At 38.0% G+C, this 22,018-nt stretch overlaps 1 protein-coding gene across 1 annotated transcript in view; it reads left to right on the top strand.

The window, feature by feature from the left end:
* Window positions 1-501: 501 nt before the first annotated feature.
* Window positions 502-22,018, top strand: part of Lamtor4 (Late endosomal/lysosomal adaptor, MAPK and MTOR activator 4) — a 71,135-nt gene continuing 49,618 nt past the window's right edge. The window contains exon 1 of the mRNA XM_090375104.1: window positions 502-605. The gene's annotated coding sequence lies outside the window, so the exon portion shown is untranslated. The remainder of the gene's footprint in view (window positions 606-22,018) is intronic.

Genomic DNA, 22,018 nt, shown 5'->3' with positions numbered 1-22,018 from the left:
TATAGAAGATAATTTGATATAACAATTGGTTAATAAATCGACTAAATTTGGTTAAAAGACCTCTCGTTCAATTTGTGACACGTGGATTTGATACCGTTACCGATACTAAGTAATATCTACGAAATCTCTGTCTAAGTTAAACTTTAAACTAAGTATCGTAACTAGGAATATAAAGCTACTCTAGAAAATAAGTTAATATGACAATTTAAACTAATAAAGCAGAAAATAAATCAGGAAAATCCTCTCTGTTTGAAGAGCTTTAAGGAGCAATGTCTGCCCAGGCTAACCTCGCACCCAGACTGTGTTGATCCACAGTGCTATTACAGCAGCTTTTGAATCAAGCCTATACGCTGTCGCAATAATGCTGTTTTGCTAAAAGTTATCAGTTGTGTTCATATTTCGGCTCTAAAATAGTTACAATGGTATTGCTACTTTCCGCAGCAGTTGCCGTACCGCGCACTGGTTGTATTTGAATTTATATTCTGTGTCATGCCATTTACGCTACCAGATGGCGTATATTTCCAATGAACTAACTGTCAAGTGATGTTTGATCATGTGATTGTCACATCCGCTATTTACTGAGTGGGTTGTTTGGGTTTTGTGAAGTAAGTATGACCTTTTAATAATTTTGATATATAGGCAGCGTTCACCCAATTTGTGATGGAGTTGAAGAGGTGTAATTTGGACTTTAACATTGCATTCCATATACAACTGTCACGTGTGATATTTCTGGTTATTTCTGGAATTTTATTCTCGGTATTAATCTGCAGTTCTCGTTTTGGTCATGTTTTATTTTTATTTATTTAATTTTTTTTCACCAAACCATTTTCGTTTTCTTTGACTCAGCGTTGATTATACACAGAGCTCAAAAGGATTTTCTCAACGGTTACTTTTGTCTCAGTAATGAGGATTTATATATATCTTAATGTGACTAAAAAAGTCTTAAAATTTGGACAGGCATTCAATGTTTCACTTTAGCTGATTTTTAAGTAACCTGGTTTTTTTGGTTTTTTTTTCCATTATTGGTAGTTTCTTAATTCAGCTTCCTAAATTATTTCCTTTGCGAAGCCGAGTACACCTCAATGCTCTTCCCAACTTCTGCACTGGTGTTCAAAGAAAGTGCATCACTTAGCAGTTGCACATTTTAAACCCTTTTTCGCGATGGTATGTTACATTAATTACTACCATCACATATAGAAATATAAACAAAAGATATTTATTAATAGTTAAGGCAAAGCTAAGTAATATTTGACAGGTGCTCTCAAAATATTCCAAAATGAGAATTTGCAACCTTTAGACAACCGTTTTGGTAAACAACAATTATGGCTGAAATGTTATCAGAAGCTCTCAATTTGCTTCAGTTTATCATTTTAAATGGAAAACGTTTTCTTAAATGAAACGTTTTCGAGGCGCAAACTAATCATCATCATCATCAGCCATTTTCAATCCACTGCAGGATGAAGGCCTCTCCAGCAACTTTCCAGTTCCTTCTGTTTTGAGCACTGGCCATCCATTTACTACCCACAAACTCATGAATTTCATCTATCCATCTCCGCCTTTGTCTTCCAGGATTTCTTCTAGTCCCCCTTGGGTACCATTCTGTTATTTTTTTAGTTCATCTGTCATCATGTCTTCGAGCTATGTGTCCTGCCCAAGACCATTTTAGTTCTTTAGTTTTGATAAGAATGTCCTTTACTTGAGTTTGCTGCCTAATCCACGTGTTTCTCTTGTTATCTAACAGTCTGATTCCCAATATAATTCATTCCATTCTTCGCTGTGTAGTTCTCAGCTTCTCTTCCATTCTTTTGGTGAGTGCCCAAGTTTCACTTTCATAAGTCATGGTGGGGAGTATACATTGGTTCATTATTTTACGTTTCAGACAAACTGGGATATTGCTCATCAGTATGTGACTATATTTCCTGAATGTTATCGATCCAAAATTTATTCATCTCTTGACTTCCAGCCATTTATCATTATTACAGCTAATAACTTGTCCCAGATAAGTATATGACTCCACCTTTTCAATTACTGCTCCTTCAATCATTATTTCCCTTTCTGTGGTATACTTGTTCATCATTACTTTTGTTTTAGCCATATTCAACTTTAGTCCTAAATCCTTACTAACTGTGCATAAGTGATTAAGATTTTCCTCTAATTCTTTGGGATTGGGGCTTACTAATATTTAGTTGAATATGAGTGCAAACTAATATTTAGTTGAATTGCCTCTGGCCCTGATGACAGCAGCACACTGTCAAGGCATTGACAATATCAATTTCTGAAGATAATCAACTGATATTTCATGGTTCCAAACACGAATTATGAAGTTCACGAAGGATCTTTGGTTTCTTTCTAGCAACTGCAGATTCCACACGATGCCGACAGTTCTTTATAGGATTCAGGTCCGAGCTGTTTCCTGGCCAGCTAACAGTTGTAACGGACCGTTTTTCCAACCATTTTTTCACTTGTAACAAATGTAAACACATTACTGTCGAACCTCTAATGCAGAAATGAAGCTAAAGTAACTACAGAAGTGCCTACTTACACTTTTCGCCTGATGACAAGGAGCAGAGTTGTCCTGAAAGATGTAGTTACTGAAAGTAGAATTTGAATTATTAAAAGTAGCCCTTGGCATGTTGACATTGTCTCTAATGGTTGGCAGCAATTTGCCTTCCAATAGAAGGTTCCGTTGGCATTTACGGAACCTTCTATAAACTGAAAGGGACCTACTCCGTGATACAAAATGCAACCCCATATCATTTGGCTGGTAATGAATTTCACTATAGACACCATACAGTCTGGATGGTATTCTTCACCACCTCTATGGCAAATCGTTTGTCTCCCATCCGAGAAAATAACTGACTTCCACTTCCCAGTGGTCCATTTGACATGCTGCTTACACTAAATTAATCAGCCCTTTTTCATTTTTTGTGTGAGGAGGGGTCTTCTTCTTAGGATGATGGCCTACAAGTCCATTTTTGAAGTGGTGTCTTCTGACTGTTACTACACTTACTACCACTCCTGTATGTTCTTCCCATTCTCTTTTCAGCTCACACGAAGAAGCTTTATGGTTTTTAAGGCATAAGCGCTTCAAAACGCAGTTCTGTTTTGGCGCAGAGACTTGTTTGCATCCGTTTCCTTTTTCCTATCAGCAGAACCAGTATACTTGAGTTTGGAAAAAAATCTACTCACTATCGACTGATTACAAGGCACTCTATAAGCAATATGACGGGAAGAACATCCTTCCTCACGTAAAGCAACAATAGCACTATTTTTTCATGGTGTTAACTGTCAAGTAACTCGCCAACCTGACACAGTCAAGGAATGACTGCAGAGCATGCTTATATAGCTGAGAGTAACAGCTGATGCAATATTATGTCATCACCTACGCATGTCAATCTTATCTGATACAATCTGTAAGAGATATTGCCATATACTTACATTATTCGGACAACAATTACAATCAATTTTGTCTGAAATTCTGCCCAGACACGATAGGAGGGAGTATATGATGAGAGCCCTGTCGATCAATTCGGCCCTGGAAAGATTGTGCAAGGCTCAAGGCGTAGAATTTTTTTCAGCCTGGTCTGTACTTGTTAACAGGAGAGACTGCTTCTACAGGGATGGGATACACTTAAATAGAAAGGGTGCAAGAATGTTTGCTGATGCTATCGAGGCAGTGTTAGGTGGAAAACTGCTAGATTGGGGGGATACAAGGACTAATAGATTAACAGTAGCCACTGGCAGAGGTGAAAGTGATTCTTGCACTGCTTCTATTGGAATGAGCCGCAGCCTAGAAAATAAGATGCAGGATATTTCAGAGACTGCTGAGTATCATTGGGGTACAAATAAACACATAGGTTTTAGGGTAGCTAAGAAAAAGAACAGGTGCATGTATACTTGCGTGTACACCAATGCTAGGAGTTTAGTAAATAAATTTGATGAATTTGAGGTATTGCTCAAAACATCAAAGGCAGATATTGTGGGGATTTCAGAGACGTGGTGTCACACAGATATAAGGAATGCACAACTGGAATTTGGGGAGTACAGTGTCTACAGAAAGGATAGGAAGGGAGGAGGGGTTATGCTATTAGTTAAGAAATACATAAAATCCAAGGAAGTGAAGCCAGTCGACATTGCTGGACAGTGCAGTGTCAAGTCAGTTTGGTGTGACATAAGCATTGGGAGATCAAAGTTGAGAGTAGGAGTGTGCTATAGGCCTAATGACTCTGATGAGTATAATAAGAAACTGTACAGGGAAATAGAGTGGGCCAGTACATCAGAGAGTCTTATAATGGGGGATTTTAATTTCCCAGATATTTACTGGAATTTGGGGGCTGGTCACTCACACACTAGCAAGGCTTTTGTGGATTTATTGGATGATTGCTTTTTACATCAGCATGTTTGGGAGGCAACTAGAGGGAGTAATACTCTTGATTTGATTATCAGTAGTGATTCGTCATGCATTAAGAATCTGCAGGTAAATGAACCACTAGGTGGCAGTGATCACAGTGTGCTGAAGTGGGATTTACTCAAAGAGGTAACTACCAATAGGGGTAAAGGGAAGGGTTATTGTTTTCGTAAAGGCAGCTACGATGGACTGAGACAGTATTTAAATTCTATACAGTGGGACCAACTGATGATGTTGCCAACAGCAAATTCAAAATGGGAAGCATTCAAAGAACTTATCTTGGAAGCTACTAGGCTTTACATACCAACTAAGAAATATTGTTCAAGGTTTAGGCCTAAGTGGATGTCAGATGAACTAATGAGACATATGGCAGAGAAGAAAAATGCATGGGATACATACAAATTAACATGTGACACAGAAGCCTATGATAGATACAAGTTGATCTGTAACCAAGTTACAAAGGAGGTTAGGCAGGCGAAGGCAGATTACGAGAATCTTTGGCAAGGGATGCAAAGAAAAACAGCAAAGAGTTCTTTACTTATGTAAACTCTAGAAGGAAGGGGATGAATCAGATTGGTCCACTTGATATCGATGGGTCAACTGTTGATGATCCTGCTCAGGTAGCTAACGAACTGAATGAATATTTTGCATCAACATTCACACATGAGGAGTTATTCAGCAAGGTGAATGCCAGAGGTGTATTCAACTCTGGCAGTAAGCTAGAGAATCTTGTAATAGCTGAGAGTAAAATGGAGGAGAAATTGTTGAAAATAAACACAAGAAAGGCAGCTGGGGTGGATGGGATCTATCCAGTTATATTAAAGGAGGCAGCAAAGGAAGTAAGCAGACCCTTAGCCATAATTATGAGAGCTTCCTTGGACTCAGGGGAAGTATCCATGGACTGGGATGTGCAAATGTGACCCCAATTCACAAAGGAGGATCAAAGGGCGACACAAGTAATTATAGACCTGTTAGTTTAACTTCTGTTCCTGGAAAATTAATGGAGGCACTGGTTAAAGATGCACTGCAGGATCATCTAGACAAGACTTCAGTTATAGCTCAGACACTGCATGGTTTTGTTAAGGGGAAGTCTTGCCTGACCAATTTGATTGAATCCTATGATACAGTCACAAAAGAACTGGATGCAGGGAATAACTTTGATATTACAGTGAAACTTCCCTTTAACGGACAGCCATGGGGAACGAAAATGTGTCCGTTAGATAGATGTGTCCGCTAACAAGAAGTCTGAGGGAGAAAAAAAAAAAAAAATCGTTAAACGTTTAATGTAAAATTAAATTAAAATATATATACAGATTTTGAACAATATTTTTGTAAATAATATACATACAATTATGCTATGCATATTATAACTTTATCTTAAGAAAAATACATACAGTAATCACTTATTTTCTTCTGCACCTTCTTCCGGCTGATAATTTTGTTTTCAACATTTGTTTGGAGTGAATAAACCATCGAAAGTCCTTCAGTATCTTCTTCAGCGGCAAAAAACATTTTTAAACGATTGATTTGTACGAGCGCTTCTATTTTCATCGGTGGTTCGTCGTTAATATGTTCTTCGACAGAATGACCTCCTTCCATTTCTTCATCCTCATGGGGAACTTCTTGAAAAATATCGATGATAATGTCGTTGATACCTAGAGCACCATCTGTAGTGAGGTTCGAGTCTATATCTTTGAAGCCAGGGTCACTTATAGCAGAAGTATTGTACCTTATCAATAGATGTTGAAGTTCTTGTTCTTCTTGGTGCTCCACATTGCTGTTCACAACTTAAATTTTTGCGTTGAGAAACCAGACTTTACAAAACAGTTCACGACAGTTTGTTTTCTGATTGCGTTTACTGAAGAGGAAATCCATTGAATCGCATCTAGGATGCTGATTTTCTTTGCAAGGTCACTCACACATGTTACATCGTTCATGTTTCAATGAGATGTCTTAAAACATGTTTTCTGTAGTGAAGTTTAAAATTTTTTTATTATCCCTTGATCCAAGGGCTGACACTCTGCAGATGTGTTTGGTGGCAGAAAAACGATTTGAATGTTGGACAATTCAATGTGCGGGTGAGATGCAGCATTATCCATGAAAAGATTAATTTTTCTGTTTTGACGAATCATGTTTTGGTTAAAGTGACTTATCCATTCGCTCATGATATCTCGTGTCATCCACGCTTTTTTATTAGACTTCCAGTCAACATTCAAAAGATTCAACTTTATGCCCTTGAAACGAGGATTTTGTGGTTTTCCTATAACAAGAGGTTGTTCAAAGTCTCCCAGCATATTTGTACACAATAGTACAGTCAAGCTTTCCTTAGAAATTTTTCCGCCCTGGCACTTTTCGTTTTTTAGACTCATTGTTTTTTCAGGAAGAGCTTTAAAAAACAACCCTGTTTCGTCACAGTTGTAAATACCCTTAGCTTCAAAATCACGACATAAATCTTCCAATTTGACGGTCCACTCTGTTACAACCCCAGTATCAACAGATCCACTTTCACCACTTACGGTTTTCCAAGAAATTTTATGCCGAGTTTTGAACTTGTCTAGCCATCCCACAGAAGCTTTGAACTCATTTACTCCCATAGATTTCGCAACCTCCAAAGCCTTTTCCCTAATAATAGGCCCATTAATGGGAATTTTTTTAGCACGTTCGCGACAAAACCACTCATACGGAACATTGTCAATTTGAAGTCCAACAGTTTACGGGAATGATTTTGAACCTGATCATTTCCGTGTTGCCAAAATTGTTTGAGGAGTTCATTTTTTTTTCTTTGGGATGTCGCTTACCTGCATCTTCCCGATTTTGAATTTTGCAGCGAGATTGCGAATGCTATTTTTTTTTTTTTTGCCGATCATACGCATTAATGAGTTCGACTTTATCTTTTAAAGTTAAATGTTTACGAGAAGACATTGTGCACTTCACACAACACTGAAGGAAACTGAAAAGACGAAAGGCTAACCATATTCCCCCCCCCCCTCCTGCACACACACCTATTTCAAAATTCTTGAAAAAGGGTTTAGAACCGCGACGTAAACCTTGATAAAATTCAGAGAATCGGAAATAGAAAATAAACATACGACTGAGGCAATACGTGGAAGAAAAGTTCCTAGAAAAAGGGCTGTAAGCTCGCCCGCTGTCCGTTATGGGGAGATCAAATTAAGTGCTAATCTAAACGAAACAGCGCAGATTGCCTATGTGCGTCCATTACAGAGAATGTCCGCTAGACGGAAGCTGCAAACACGTTAAAACCAATAGAGGTGAGTTGGGGAATTTGAAAATGTCTGTTGTAGAGAGGTGTCCGTTAGGAGAGGTCTCACTGTATATACTTGGATCTTAGAAAGGCTTTTGATACTGTTGCACAGGGAAGACTGCTGCACAAATTGGAGCAGTGTGGCATTGGAGGCAAATTGCTGCTATGGATAAAGGGGTGGTTGAAGGGGAGAAGACAGAGTGGTAATCAATGGACACTGCTCATCGTGGACTACTGTTTATTAGTGGAGTCCCTCAGGGTTCAGTATTGGGTCCATTATTGTTTTCTGTATTTATAAATGATATTGATGATGGTATATCAAGCTTAATGTCCAAGTTTGCAGACGATACGAAGGTTGGCAGAGTTGTCAAGGACACTACTGACACTATGCTACTGCAACAGGATGTCGCGGGTTCGATTCCCGCCTCGGGCTTGGATCAAAGTACTGCAAAAACCTTGGGAGGTGCAATATGGCCACAGATGCCGATGCGCCAACAACTACCAAATCGAGAAAAAAAAAAAAAAAAAAAAAAGATCGAGAGCAACAGGATGTGGAAAGGTTGAGCAGATGGGCTGAGAGGTGGCAAATGAAGTTTAACATTGACAAATATAAAGTACTACATATGGGAAACAGCAACCCCAGAGCAATGTATCAACTCTGTGGTACTACGCTGACAGTGGTAGAGAATGAAAGGGACCTGGGGGTGGTTGTGCAGGCAGATATGAAGTTTTCTGAGCAGTGCAGATGGGCTGCAATAGTAGCTCATGGTGTATTGTCGATGATATATAGGAATTTTTCTAGCAGGGATAAGGAAGTGATTATTCCCTTGTATAAGGCAATGGTCAGGCCACACCTAGAGTACTGTATACAGGTCTGGAGGCCTCATTTCAAGAAGTATGTAGAGATGCTGGAACGAGTACAGAGAAGGGCAACAAGATTAGTGAATGGAACAAAGGGGTGCTCTTACGAAGAAAGGCTTAAGTTTTGCAAATTACAGTGTCTGGGGACTAGGCACCAGCGAGGTAATCTGATAGAGGTGTATAAAGCCTTGAATGGTTTGAGCATGCTCAATACTGATGGGATTCTTCCTTTTGCTCAGAATAATCACCTGAGAAGGCATAAATTCAAATTGAGAAAAGACAGATGTAGGATAGACGTGAGAAAATTTGCCTTTAGCCAGCGGGTGGTTGGTGGAATAGACTTCCATCCCTTGTCGTGGAAGTTGATAACCTAAATAAGTTTAAGGCTCAGCTGGACAGGTATTTCGAATGAACAGAGGGGTGAAGTGGAAGTGGTTATTTTTTATTTATTTATTTTTTTTTTGGCTGATGCTGCATAAGCTTGCTTTCTTGCATCAAATGCCTCTACTAATGCTAATTTTAAGGGGTGATGCACTTTCTTTGAACACCAGTGTATGTACAGGTGATCCCCCGCTGAGTGTAGGGTTATGTTCTGACCAATGTTCACGCATGGCGATTCAGAATTTGGTGCTGCTAGTGCAAATGGTGAACCAAGTTCACCATTTGCACTAGCAGCAAAAAATGAGACTTTGTGATGATAAATACATTGGGCCTTGCATCTGATCATAGAACTGAGAGGTGCATTTCTTTTACTTTGGTCTTCGATCCAAACATTCAATAACTGTTCCATTTTTTTCAATAAGCGTGTCATGTCGACTAACAAAAGTGGAATTTTCACTTGTAGAGTTTGTTTCCAAGCTAATGCTTGCTTTAATTAATTTTGTCCTCCCACTTTTTAATTGCTCATATTGATGATTCGTTGCACTCGTATTCTTTAGCTAAAAATGCATATGCTCTTCCTTGCTCCATTTTCTCATGCAATGACAAAATTTTTCAGGATTTTTTCTTCTTGGATTCACTTTCAGATGTAGAGGCAAGCTTTGAAGCCATTATGTTAGGGTTACTATTGAAATAAAATATGAATTCACTCAATGATGAAACACACAATGAAGTCACTTTTCACTCAACTCAAACTCACAATGACATTGTCACTAGCAAAGACTCAAGCCCACTAAGGGATCATTCAAGTATTACGTAATGCAGTTTCTGATAAGTGCAGAGTTGAAAGATATATAATTAAAAATATTTTGTAATAAAAAAGTAAGTACAATATAGAGAGGCTAAATTTTGACTGATCGTGAAACTGCAAAGTGCCACAAAACAGCTGTCTCTGATAACAGAGTTGCTTAGAATGAAATTGGTGATGCTATAAATTCAGTCGCACTAAAGCAACTACATACTATGTAATAAGGTATCACAACTGAGTCAGATACACCACACTACTGCAAACCTTGGGCCATGTATGGCACGATCCACATCATATAGATTTCTACCACATAAGTGCAAAGCCGTTCTTGAAGGGGGTCACTTGTACCTCCTTGCAAGCCCTCATGGGTAGCATGGTTGGTTTTATCACTGTCCTCCGAGCCATGTGGATGGAAAAGACATTTCAAATCCTGTCGATGATGCGAGGAATTTTTATCTGCCTTTTTTGAAAGACCATTTTTTTCAGGGATGGGATGCAAGTGAATAGAAGGCATGCAGGAATATTTGCTGATGTGACCCAGGCAGTTATAGGTTGGTCAGAAAACTGCTGCTTGGAGGGATACAGACTAATAGCTTAACTAGAGCCACAGGCAGAGGCAAAAGTGATTCTTGCAATGCTGCTATTGGTGCATGTAGCAGCCTGGAAAGCAAGTTGTCTGGGACTTCAGTCACTGCTATGGATCATCATGGAAAAAATAAATACATAACTGTGTTAGAGTAACTAAGAGTAAGAACATGTACATGTATACTTTCATGTACATTAATGACAGGAGCATTCTAAATAAATTTGTTCAATTTTGAGTACTGATTAAGTCAGTACTCAAAATTGAACACTGAGTACTGACATTGTAGGAATAGCAGCAAAATGGTGTCACTCAGACTTAAGTGATGCTGAATTTGAATATGGGGGGGTACAATGTTTACAGGAAGACAGACAGGAGAGGAGAGATTGAGGAGATTATGCTCTTAGTTAAGAAGCATATTAAATCTAAGGGTGTGCATCCAGTTGACATGGGTGATGAGTGCAATGTTGATTCAGTTTGGTGTGATATAAACAATGGGAAAACAAAATTGAGAGTAGGACTATGTAATAAGCTTAATGACTGTGATGAGTATACCAAACAGCTATACAGAGAAATAGTGAGCCAGCAAAACAATGTCTCATAATGGGGTATTTTAACTTACCAAATGTTGATTGGAATTTTTGGGTTGGTCACTTGCACACTAGCAAGACTCATGGATTTCTTGGATGACTGTTTTCTACAGCAGCATGTTAGAGAGGCAACAAGAGGAAGCAATACCCTTGATATAGTTATCAGAGTGATTTTCATGCATTAAGAATCTGCAGATAAAAGACCCACTGGGTGGCTGCAATCACAGTGTATTGATGTGGAATTTAATTAAAGGCAACTACTGTAAAGGGAAAGGCATTTGTAAGAGTGACTACAGTGGTCTCAGACAATTTTTAAATTGTGTGCAGCAGCAAATTCTGAACAGGAAGTATTCAGAGAAGTAATCAAAGAAGCTACTAAGCTTTTCATACCAACAAAGAAATATTGTTCAAGGTTTAGACCTAATTGGATGTCAGAAGAAATATTGAGACACATGGCAGAGAATAAAAGTGCACGGGATGCATATAAATTATCTGGTTATACAAAAGCCTATAGTAGATATAAATTATTTAGCCTGTAATTAAGTCACAAAGTAGGTTAGTTAAGCTAAGGCAGATTATGAGAAATCTGTGACAAAGAATTCTATGCTTATATTAACAGTAGAAGGAATGGGTTTAATCATATATCACCCAGCGGGTCCACAGTATTAGAAAACAACAGCATCGAGTCTGCAAGATCAACACCGGACTCAACGGTGAAGGGTTGTCAACAGTGTGCGGCCGTCTGTTTCACCCCTCCGTTCGTTCGAAATACCTGTCCAGCTGAACCTTAAATATATTTAGGCTATCAACTTCCACAACAAGGGATGGAAGTCTGTTCCACCAACCAACTACCCGTTGGCCCGAGGGCTCACATCTGGTGAGTATGGGCTTGGCACACCCAGGGTCCTGAGCTGGATATCATCATTCTTCTCTTTCTTGGTGATTCCCTTCTACTTTTCTCTCTCTCTCTCTCTCTTAGGGTAACTTAGGAATTTTTTTTTTGGCTGGTGCTGCATAAGCCTCAGGCTTCCTTGCACCATATAGCTAATAATAATAATAATATTGGGCCACATGATGTCTATGGGTTAACTGTTAATGACTGTGCTCAGGTTGTAGAGAAGTTGAATAGGTAATTTGTAGCTACATTCATACATGAGTAATTCTTTAGGGAAGGGAAGCCAGAAGTTTATCAGACTCTAATAAATGACTTTGTGATACTGAAAAGAAAACGGAGGAGAAATTGTTGAAGAAAAGGCACCTAGGATGGATGGAATCTATCCATCCACCTCACATAATTATATTAAAGGAGGTAAGCAAACCTTAGCTGTAATTATGAGAGCATCCTTGGATTCAGAGGACATCCCTATGGACTGGAGATATGCAAATGTGTCCCCAGTTCATAAAGGGGATCAAAAACTGATGTGAGGAATTTCAGACATCTTAGCTTAACATCTGTTCCAGGGAAAATAATGGAATCACTGCTTAAAGAAGTAATGCAGAACCATCTGGGCAAGCATATAATTATACTGATCACAGCATGGATTTGTTAAGGGGTGGTCTTGTCTAATCATCTGATAGGTTACTCTGATGCAGTGAGGCGCCTCCGTAGCCAGGTGGGAAGGAGCAGCAGTGCGTAGCACACGCTTCTTGATTAGACCGGGGTTCGAGCCCGTCACCACCAAATACAAAGGATGCGGAAAGGTCAGGAATGACCACCGCATATTCGCGGAGCAATATGGCCTTAGTTGCTAATGCTCCTAAAAACCAAATAACAAACAAACAATCTGATGCAGTGAACATGGAACTGGATGCAAAAAGTAATTTTGATTTCAGGAAGGCACTTAACAGGGAATGCTGTTTTAACAGAATTAGCAAGTTTGCAGGGATCATTTAGTTACTATATTTAGAATTTTACTGAATTTGTAGTGTTAGCTCTATTAGAGCATAAGAACAACTCTGTGGTCTTAGATTTTCTGATGATACTTGTTATAGCAAAAATGTAAAAGTCCATATCAAGTGGCTGTGCGACATTCAGCATTTGTCCAGGGAGAAATCTGTCAGCCATGTGTAGCCTGTTTCTGTTGGTGGCTAGGTAAGGAGTAGCCCAAAGGGTGTAAACTGGTATTCTTCACTGAAATATGTCCTATTAGCATATTTACAGTGGTAGTGAGTCACTCTCAACGATTGAGCTAAGGAGCCTTGGAATTTATTAGGGATTGTGCCAGGGCTGTGGTACTAATAGAGAGCACCATGTTTATGAGCTGTCCGCCGAGGCAGCCAGTATTCTGAAGCGTGTGAAATAATTTTTACCATTAATGACCATATTTTTACATATTAATTGTAAAATATTTAAAAAATGTATTTCTATATATATATATATTTCTTAAAATTGTGGAATAATGATGCTGATTAAACTGCTCACTGTATAGATGTTATTTATGAAGAAGTGTAATGCTTGCTTAATTGGGAACAATTTCATTTTCGATTCATAACCAACGAGATTTGGAGGAGGTTATGTTTAAACCTTCTTTAAAAGATGCACACAATGAATGGTTCTTAAAAGGCAAAGTTTATTTTACTTTTCTTTTTTTTTTTTTTTTTTTAATTTGATATTAAAGGTAAACCATTATTAACCCACTGCAGGATGGAAGCCTCCTCAACAATTCATGCTGAGGGAAGTGGACCATAATCTGCCACGCTGGTCCAGTGCGGGTTGGCAGATCGACTGTATTCAGTAGTCAGGGGCTTGAACCCCGGTCTACTCAAAGAGCGTGTGCTACTGCACACCCGCTCCTGACCACTCAGCTACAGAGGCTTCCAATTTGATATACTCTATGGCAAATATTTGTTAAATGTGGTTTGTCGTGCACTTTTTTTTTAACTCCTTTTCCAAACTTTGATGGATTTTTTTGTGTTATTTATTTTGTAATACTACTATAAAGATTATTAAAACATTAATAAGAACTTATTTTAGCTAAAAAGGAATTTTAACCCCAGGGTAGCTGTGCAAAAAAAAGTTTCAAATGACCACTTAATGAATGGTTAAAGCATTAGCAGGTATTCAAAACTCAAAAAATAATTGAACTGTACATTTTCAATGTTAGTTTTTATTTAATATTATAATGAACACAAAATGCATTTTAAATTTTTTTATTATTTTTAATTTGAAAACAAATGGAAATATGATATATATTTACATATGAAATATGATACATTTTTGCAAAAAATTATTTTACATCTTCGATAAAGTTTTATTACCTAAACTTTTTACACAACTTTTACATTTTGTGAACATTTTTGTGAAAGTTGTAGAAGTCAAACTTCTCTAGTTACATAACTGTTTAACTATATAATCTTTATTTACATTTAGTTGCATAATGTTGTTTTTTAGTTACATAACTTTTTCCAGTGCCCTTGCTGGATGTTTATATGCATTCATGTTTATTTAATTTTATGTCACCTTGCTTTCTAAAGATACCTAAGCAAGAAACATGCATTGCTTGCAATGGGTAGCTTTGCCACAATGCTTTGTGTGAAAAACTCTGATTCACAAGCAGTGGTGAGTTTGGTCACTAATGCAAAAAAAAGATTGATGTTTATTTCTGCCATACTTCTTTATTTCCAACACAATGAGTGATGCAAATTGAAAGTCAAACCCACAATGGAGAAATACAAACATTTTCATTGACATCACTTTTATAGGTTTTGTGAGAAACTACCACCAGTGTGGCCATTATTGGGTTAAAATCAGTGAACTTGCAACAAAAAATATGCCTAATTTGGTTGACATTCATCATCACATCAGCCATTTTCAATGCACTGCAGGATGAAGGCCTCTCCAGCAACTTTCCAGTTCCTTCTGTTTTGTGCAATGGCCATCCATTTACATTTTGTGCAATGGCCATACATACCCAACAACTCATGAATTTCATCTATCCATCTCCGCCGTTGTCTTACAGATTTTATTCTAGCTCCTCTTGAGTACCATTCTGTTATTTTCTTAGTCCATCTGTCATCATGTCTTCGAGCTATGTGTCCTGCCCAACCATTTTAGTTCTTCAGTTTTGATAAGAATGTCTTTTACTTGAGTTTGCTCCCTAATCCATGTTTCTCTTGTTATCTAACAGTCTGATTCCCAATATAATTCGTTTCATTCTTCGCTGTGTAGTTCTCAGCTTCTCTTCCATTCTTTTGGTGAGTGCCCAAGTTTCACTTCCATGAGTCATGTTGGGGAGTATACATTGGTTCATTATTTTATGTTTCAGACAAACTGGGATATTGCTCTTCAGTATGTGATTATATTTCCTGAATGCTATCCATCTGAAATTTATTCTTCTCTTGACTTCCAGCCATTTATCATTATTACAGCTAATGACTTGTCCCATATAAGTATATGACCCCACCTTTTCAATTATTGCTCCTTCAATCATTATATCCCTTTCTGTGGCATACTTGTTCATCATTACTTTTGTTTTAGCCATATTCATCTTTAGTCCAAAATCCTTACTAACTGTGCATAACTGATTAAGATTTTCCTCTAATTCTTTGGGATCTTGGCTTATGACCACAATGTCATCTGCAAATCATAAATGGCTTAGGTACTCTCCATTCACATTGACTCCTTTCTGCAACCAGTCTAATCTTCTGAAAGCTTCCTCAAGGGCAGCAGTAAACAGCTTCGGAGATATTGTGTCTCCTTGTCGAACTCCTTTCTCGATTTTAAATTTTCTAATATCTTTGTCTAGACTAATAAAGGCGGTAGAGTTCTCATATATTTTCTTCAAAATCATAATATATGGGGTATCTATGCCTTGTCTTTCCAGTGCCCGAAACATTGCCTTATGCTGTATGGAGTTTTGGTTGACATATAGCTGATAATGTCTATAGTCATACAACCACTTGAATGAACTCATGGTCACTGCCAGATGGTCTGTTTTAGAATTGGAGTGATTGGGGAACTTTAATATTTAGATTACTTTTGTTTAAAATTAAAATTAATAATTTTTTTATCTCATTTTGATTTTGGTCTATAATGTAAATATATCTGCATTCACCTTTTTTTTCTCCTAGTTCAGTACTTCTTATGCTTCTTAATAGACTATATAGAGGTGATCTTGAGTTCATTCTCATGGTGGCAAGATTATGCATTCCATACTGCATGTGGCAGCCTTAGGTTGATGTATGGCTTTACAAGAATGCATTGCATATTGTAACCAAGTGCTAGGCATACATAAATAACAGAATAAAAGTTTGGAAAAAAAATAAAGAATTACTGTACATCTGGTGAGTATGTGCTTGGCACACCCAGGGTGTGCCAAGCTGAGCTGAGCTGGATATTATGATTCTTCTCTTTCTTGGTGATTTCCTTCTACTTCTCTCTCAGGGTAATTTAGAAATTTTTTTTTTCAGCTGGTGCAGCATAAGCCTCAGGCTTCCTTGCACCATACAGCTAATAATAATAATAATAATATGGTATTTTGGTACCATACTGTCAACTTGGCATACATGTCTTGTCATGTCATGAAATATATTAAATACTTATCGTGTACCAAACAGGGAAATTAAAATTGCTTATATTTATGGATTGTTTTTCCAGTTTATAAACAAGATTTTATATCTGTTTCTCCCATATCTCACTGTTTATGAATCAGAAAAAGTCTAATTATTGTTTGCAATTAAAGGTTATGCATAACACTTTTTTATGGATAATTACAGGTGAGAGAGTAGTAATAATATATTGGAATACAGGTGTTCTTTCTTAAGCGTTACAAAGAGAAATAATTGAAAACACTGAACTAGAAAATGAACAGTTGTTAGAATGTTGTGGGACAATTTCATCTTTTTAATCAAACATTGCTTGATTAAAAATATTTAATAAGTTAATGTTTGGTAAACAATTTATGCTATTAACTTTACATATGTTCATATCCTAGCATAGGCACCAACATTTTTAACAACCTTTCTTAATCTGTATTTTCCACTGAATGTTTAGAAAGTCTACAGGGGGACATTGCCAATCTCTTCCCTGATCAAGTCCTCCATTGCAGCAACAGTCCTTGACTTTCTATGGTATACATTTTCTTTTACCTAGCTCAAAAGAAAAGATCTACTGGAATAAAATTTGATATTGCTTGCCACACTGTTGGCCAACAACTGCCAATTCATCGATTAGAAAAATTAATATCAAACCAGTTTTGCACAGAAATATTGAAGTCTGGTAAGGTGTTGTCCTGTACAAAGATCATTTCTCATATATTTGAGCCACATGACTTCACCAAAAACAAAATTTTGAAGCACATTGTGGAATATCTTTCTGAATCTATTGTATCTTGTAAAATGCATGGGCTAAAAATTGCCATGCTCTTCTCAACTGTTTCCTGCTGATTTTGTGATCAGTTGGAGTTGGCAGTCACAGAGAATGGACATGTTTCAGTTATCACTTTAGGAGTATATTCAAAATTATTAAGGGGTGTGTGAGTTAATTTTAGTAGAAAATTTCTGTTTTTCCTTAATCCCTTTAATTATGATTTAAAGAAAATTAAAAACACTGTTGTCACACCACATGATAGTTTTAAATGTTTATTGAAGTGACTCATGTCAAATTACACGTAATGTTTTGGTGATATTTTTAGGCTTAATTGAATCCTGTCATCAGTCCTGTTGTGCAAAGGCTTACCTATAGGGGAAGTTAAAACATGAAATAAACCAGCAGTTGTAGTGTTACAACTGGATTGCATTATGAAATTACATTAATGAATTTTAATATAATATTGGCATTAAATTTAAAGAATTTAAATGAAATTCTTTACAAAATTACAAAGAATATTTTATGAGAAATTGTCCACAGGGAATATTGAGTAAGGTTTGAATTTAAATTTGGAAAGCACAAGGACCACCTGGTGTTATAGAAAGGAGGTGCACAAAAACATATAGAAAATTGAGGTAAGTTAACTCAGAAGGGAGAGGATATGGAAGTAAAATCTGAAGAAGGATTATCAAATCAGTAAGATTGTGGGACGGCTTACCTGAAAGGCTCTCCCTCCAGAATTCTGGAGGGAGAAAGTAGACTGGGATACTAGAACTGGTAGGGTGTGACTGTTTTTATAGAACAAGAGAAAGTGTGATCATTCAGGATTAAAAATAATGGACTACCCTCTAATAGGGTTGGCTTCAAACAAAGGGTAAAACAATTTGCTGGGTGAAAAGAGCTTCAGGCTAAGATGGACAATACCCAATTGATAAATAGACTAAAGGTGAAGGAAGTTGTTTTGGTTTCATGTTTATGTGGAGGTAAAGCTTAATAATTAAGTTCCAAATAACAATCCAAATTCCATGAAATCGAGAAAATTAGGAATAAGGATGTATTTATAAATTACAGAGAAACATTTGAACTCAGACAGATCAGAAAATTACCAAGGAATTAAGACATCAGAATGGAATAGGCAGGTTAGCTGCAGCTGTAGTTTCTTTTCCTTTTCCATTATTACTTTCCATTATTACCTCGGAGGGCGCTGACTCTATTTAAAAGTTACAGCTGACAGTTACAGGCTCCGCAAAAACGATAAGTGTTTGCCTTTTATTTACATGATTGTTGTTTTATATTGTACTTAATACGTAGTCATATAGTTATAGTTACGCTGGTTATTTTTTATTTTAATTTAGATAAAGAGTTTTTGTGGATTTTACTTACGATAGGTAAAACCGTTATTTTTGTTCGATTTTTGTAGCCATTGTTTTTGTATATAGGGAATTCAAAGTTTTTGTAGGGAATTCAAATTTTTTAATTGCGGTAGCTCTAACGCATAATTATATAGTAATACGCTTCACTGTTTCTATTTCATAGTTTCTATTCAAATACTACTGACATTTAATTTATTGATTTTATTAATTTAAACTACCATGCCCCGAACTAGAGCAGCAAAGCAACGGGCACAAAGTGGCAGGAGTGTTGTGACTCGGGGGAGAACTGAGGGGGGCGATTCTCCAACGCGTCACAGCCTAAAACAATGTGCAACTTGTGAAATGTTTGCCGAACTCTCTGGAACGGAACATGATATTGCCATGGGGGATGTCTTTGTGTGTGCGCGATGTAAGGAGTGTAAGGAAATCAGGCGACAACTCAGCGTTGTTATGGGCCTATATGAGAGTTTGAAGGACAGGGTGGATGCCCTCGAAGGAAATAAATTGAGGGGCCCATCAAGCTCTCAGCTGCCCACATCAACGCCAGAGCTTGCACTTGGTCATCACGCAACACAGCGGCAACCCCCAAGGCAGAATGCGCTGGTCCCACAGGAACTATTAGTTGTTGGTGACTCTATTGTCAGGGAAACGGGGAACATGCTATGTAAAAAGGATAGGTGGAACAGGACCAGGGTATGTCTGCCAGGGGCAAAGGTTGATGACGTTGTAGAGCGGATATCATCTTTCAAGGGCACAAAAGGTGATATAGTTGTACACGTTGGCACTAATGATATTAAGAGGAGGAGACCGGCAGAATTACTCAACAAGTACAGGTCACTGTTGAAAAAAAGCCGAGAATTAGGGTTGAATTTAAAAGTGTCTGCAATTCTGCCCAGACACGATAGGAGGGAGTATATGATGAGAGCCTTGTCGATCAATTCGGCCCTGGAAAGATTGTGCAAGGCTCCAGGGGTAGAATTTTTTTCAGCCTGGACTGTACTTGTTAACAGGAGAGATTGCTTCTACAGGGATGGGATACACTTAAATAGAAAGGGTGCAAGAATATTTGCTGATGCTATCGAGGCAGTGTTAGGTGGGTCGGAAAACTGCTAGCTTGGGGGGATACAAAGACTAATAGTTTAACAGTAACCGCAGGCAGAGGTGAAGGTGATTCTTGCACAACTTCTATTAGAATAAGAAGCGACCTGGAGCGAGGGGTGTTGGGGGTTTCAGGGACGGATGGCAGTCATCCTGGAATAGTTGGGTATATGGGATGTGTTAGGGTAATAAGGAATAGGCATAGGAGCATGTATGCTTGCATGTATACCAATGCTAGAAGTATAGTAAATAAATTTGATGAATTTGAAGTGTTGGTCAAGACATCAAAGGCGGATATTGTTGGGATAGCAGAGACGTGGTGTCACAAAGATATAAGGAATGCAGAACTGGAATTTGGGGAGTACAATGTGTACAGAAAGGATAGACAGGACAGAAAGGGAGGAGGTGTTATGCTGTTAATTAAGAAAAACATAAAATCAAAAGAAGTGCATCCAGTTGATATAGATGGACAGTGCCCTGTTGAGTCAGTTTGGTGTGACATAAGCACTGCAAAAGCAAAAATAAGAGTAGGAGTGTGTTATAGGCCTAATGACTCGAATGAGTACAATGAACAGTTGTACAGAGAAATAGAGTGGGCCAGTAAATCAGAATGTCTTATAATGGGGGATTTTAACTTCCCAGCTATTGACTGGAACTTGTGGGTTGGTCACTCACACACTAGTCAGACTTTTGTGGATTTATTGGATGATTGTTTTCTGCAGCAGCATGTTCGAGAGGCAACCAGAGAAAGTAATACTCTTGATCTGGTTATCAGCAGTGATCATTCGTGTATTAAGAATTTGCAGATAAAGGAACCACTAGGTGGCAGTGATCACAGTGTGCTGAAGTGGGATTTACTCAAAGAGGTAACTACCGTCAGGGGTAAAGGAAAGGGTTTTTGCTTCCGTAAAGGGGAGTACAGTGGTCTCAGACAGTTTTTAAATTCTGTACAGTGGGATCGACTGACGATGTTACAAACAGTAAATTCTAAGTGGGAAGCATTCAAGGAATTAATCGTGGAAGCTACTAGACTTTTCATACCGATGAAGAAATATTGTTCAAGGTTTAGGCCTAAATGGTTATCAAATGAACTAATGAGACTCGTGACAGAGAAGAAAAATGCATGGGATGCATATAAATTATCAGGCGACGCAGAAGCCTGTAGCAGATATAAGCTAGTCTGTAATCAGGTCACAAAGGAGGTTCGGCAGGCAAAGGCGGATTACGAGAAATCTTTGGCAAAAGATGCTAAGAAAAACAGCAAGGATTTCTTTACTTATATAAACTCTAAAAGGAAGGGGCTGAATATGATTGGTCCACTTGACATCGATGGTTCGACTGTTGATGATCCTGCTCAGATAGCAAACAAACTGAATGAGTATTTTGCATCTACATTCACACGTGAGGAATCATTACAGTTTGAAAATGGAAGAAGGTTATCAAATTGTAGCAGTGTGCTTAATGATTTTGTAATAACTGAGAGCAAAGTGGAGGAGAAATTGTTGAAGTTAAACATAAGAAAGGGACCTGGGGCGGATGGGATCTATCCAGTTATATTAAAGGAGGCGGCAAAGCAACTAAGCAAACCCTTAGCCATAATTATGAGAGCATCCTTGGATTCAGGGGAGGTTCCCACGGACTGGAGATGTGCAAATGTATCCCCAATTCACAAAGGAGGTTCGAAGGGTGACACGAATAATTACAGACCAGTTAGTTTAACTTCTGTTCCGGGTAAAATAATGGAGTCACTGGTTAAAGATGCATTGCAGGATCATCTAGACAAGACTGCAGCAATAATTCAGACACAGCATGGGTTTGTTAAGGGAAAGTCTTGTCTGACAAATTTGATTGGTTATTATGATGTGGTCACAAAGGAACTGGATGCAAAAAATAATTTTGATATCATATACTTGGATTTCAGAAAAGCTTTTGACACTGTTGCGCATGGAAGACTACTGTACAAATTGGAGCAGAATGGTATTAAGGGTAAGTTGCTACAATGGATAAAAGGATGGTTAAGTGGGAGAAGACAGAGGGTGGTAATCAATGGGTGCTGCTCTTCGTGGACTAATGTTATTAGTGGAGTCCCACAGGGTTCGGTGTTGGGTCCACTGTTGTTTTGTATATTTATCAATGATATTGATGAAGGTATATCAGGCTTAATGTCGAAGTTTGCAGATGACACGAAGGTTGGCAGGGTTGTTAATGACAGTAATGGCAGTGTGCTACTGCAACAGGATCTAGATAATTTGGGCAGATGGGCTAAGAAGTGGCAACTGAAGTTTAACCTTGACAAATGCAAAGTACTGCATATGGGTAGAAGTAACCCCAGAGAAACGTACCAACTGTG

This window comes from Mastigoproctus giganteus, chromosome 6 (assembly GCF_048544385.1).
Source record: "Mastigoproctus giganteus isolate SK-2022 chromosome 6, ASM4854438v1, whole genome shotgun sequence".
In the NCBI taxonomy this organism is placed as follows: domain Eukaryota; kingdom Metazoa; phylum Arthropoda; class Arachnida; order Uropygi; family Thelyphonidae; genus Mastigoproctus; species Mastigoproctus giganteus.
This window is presented reverse-complemented; position numbering and strand designations above follow the sequence as displayed.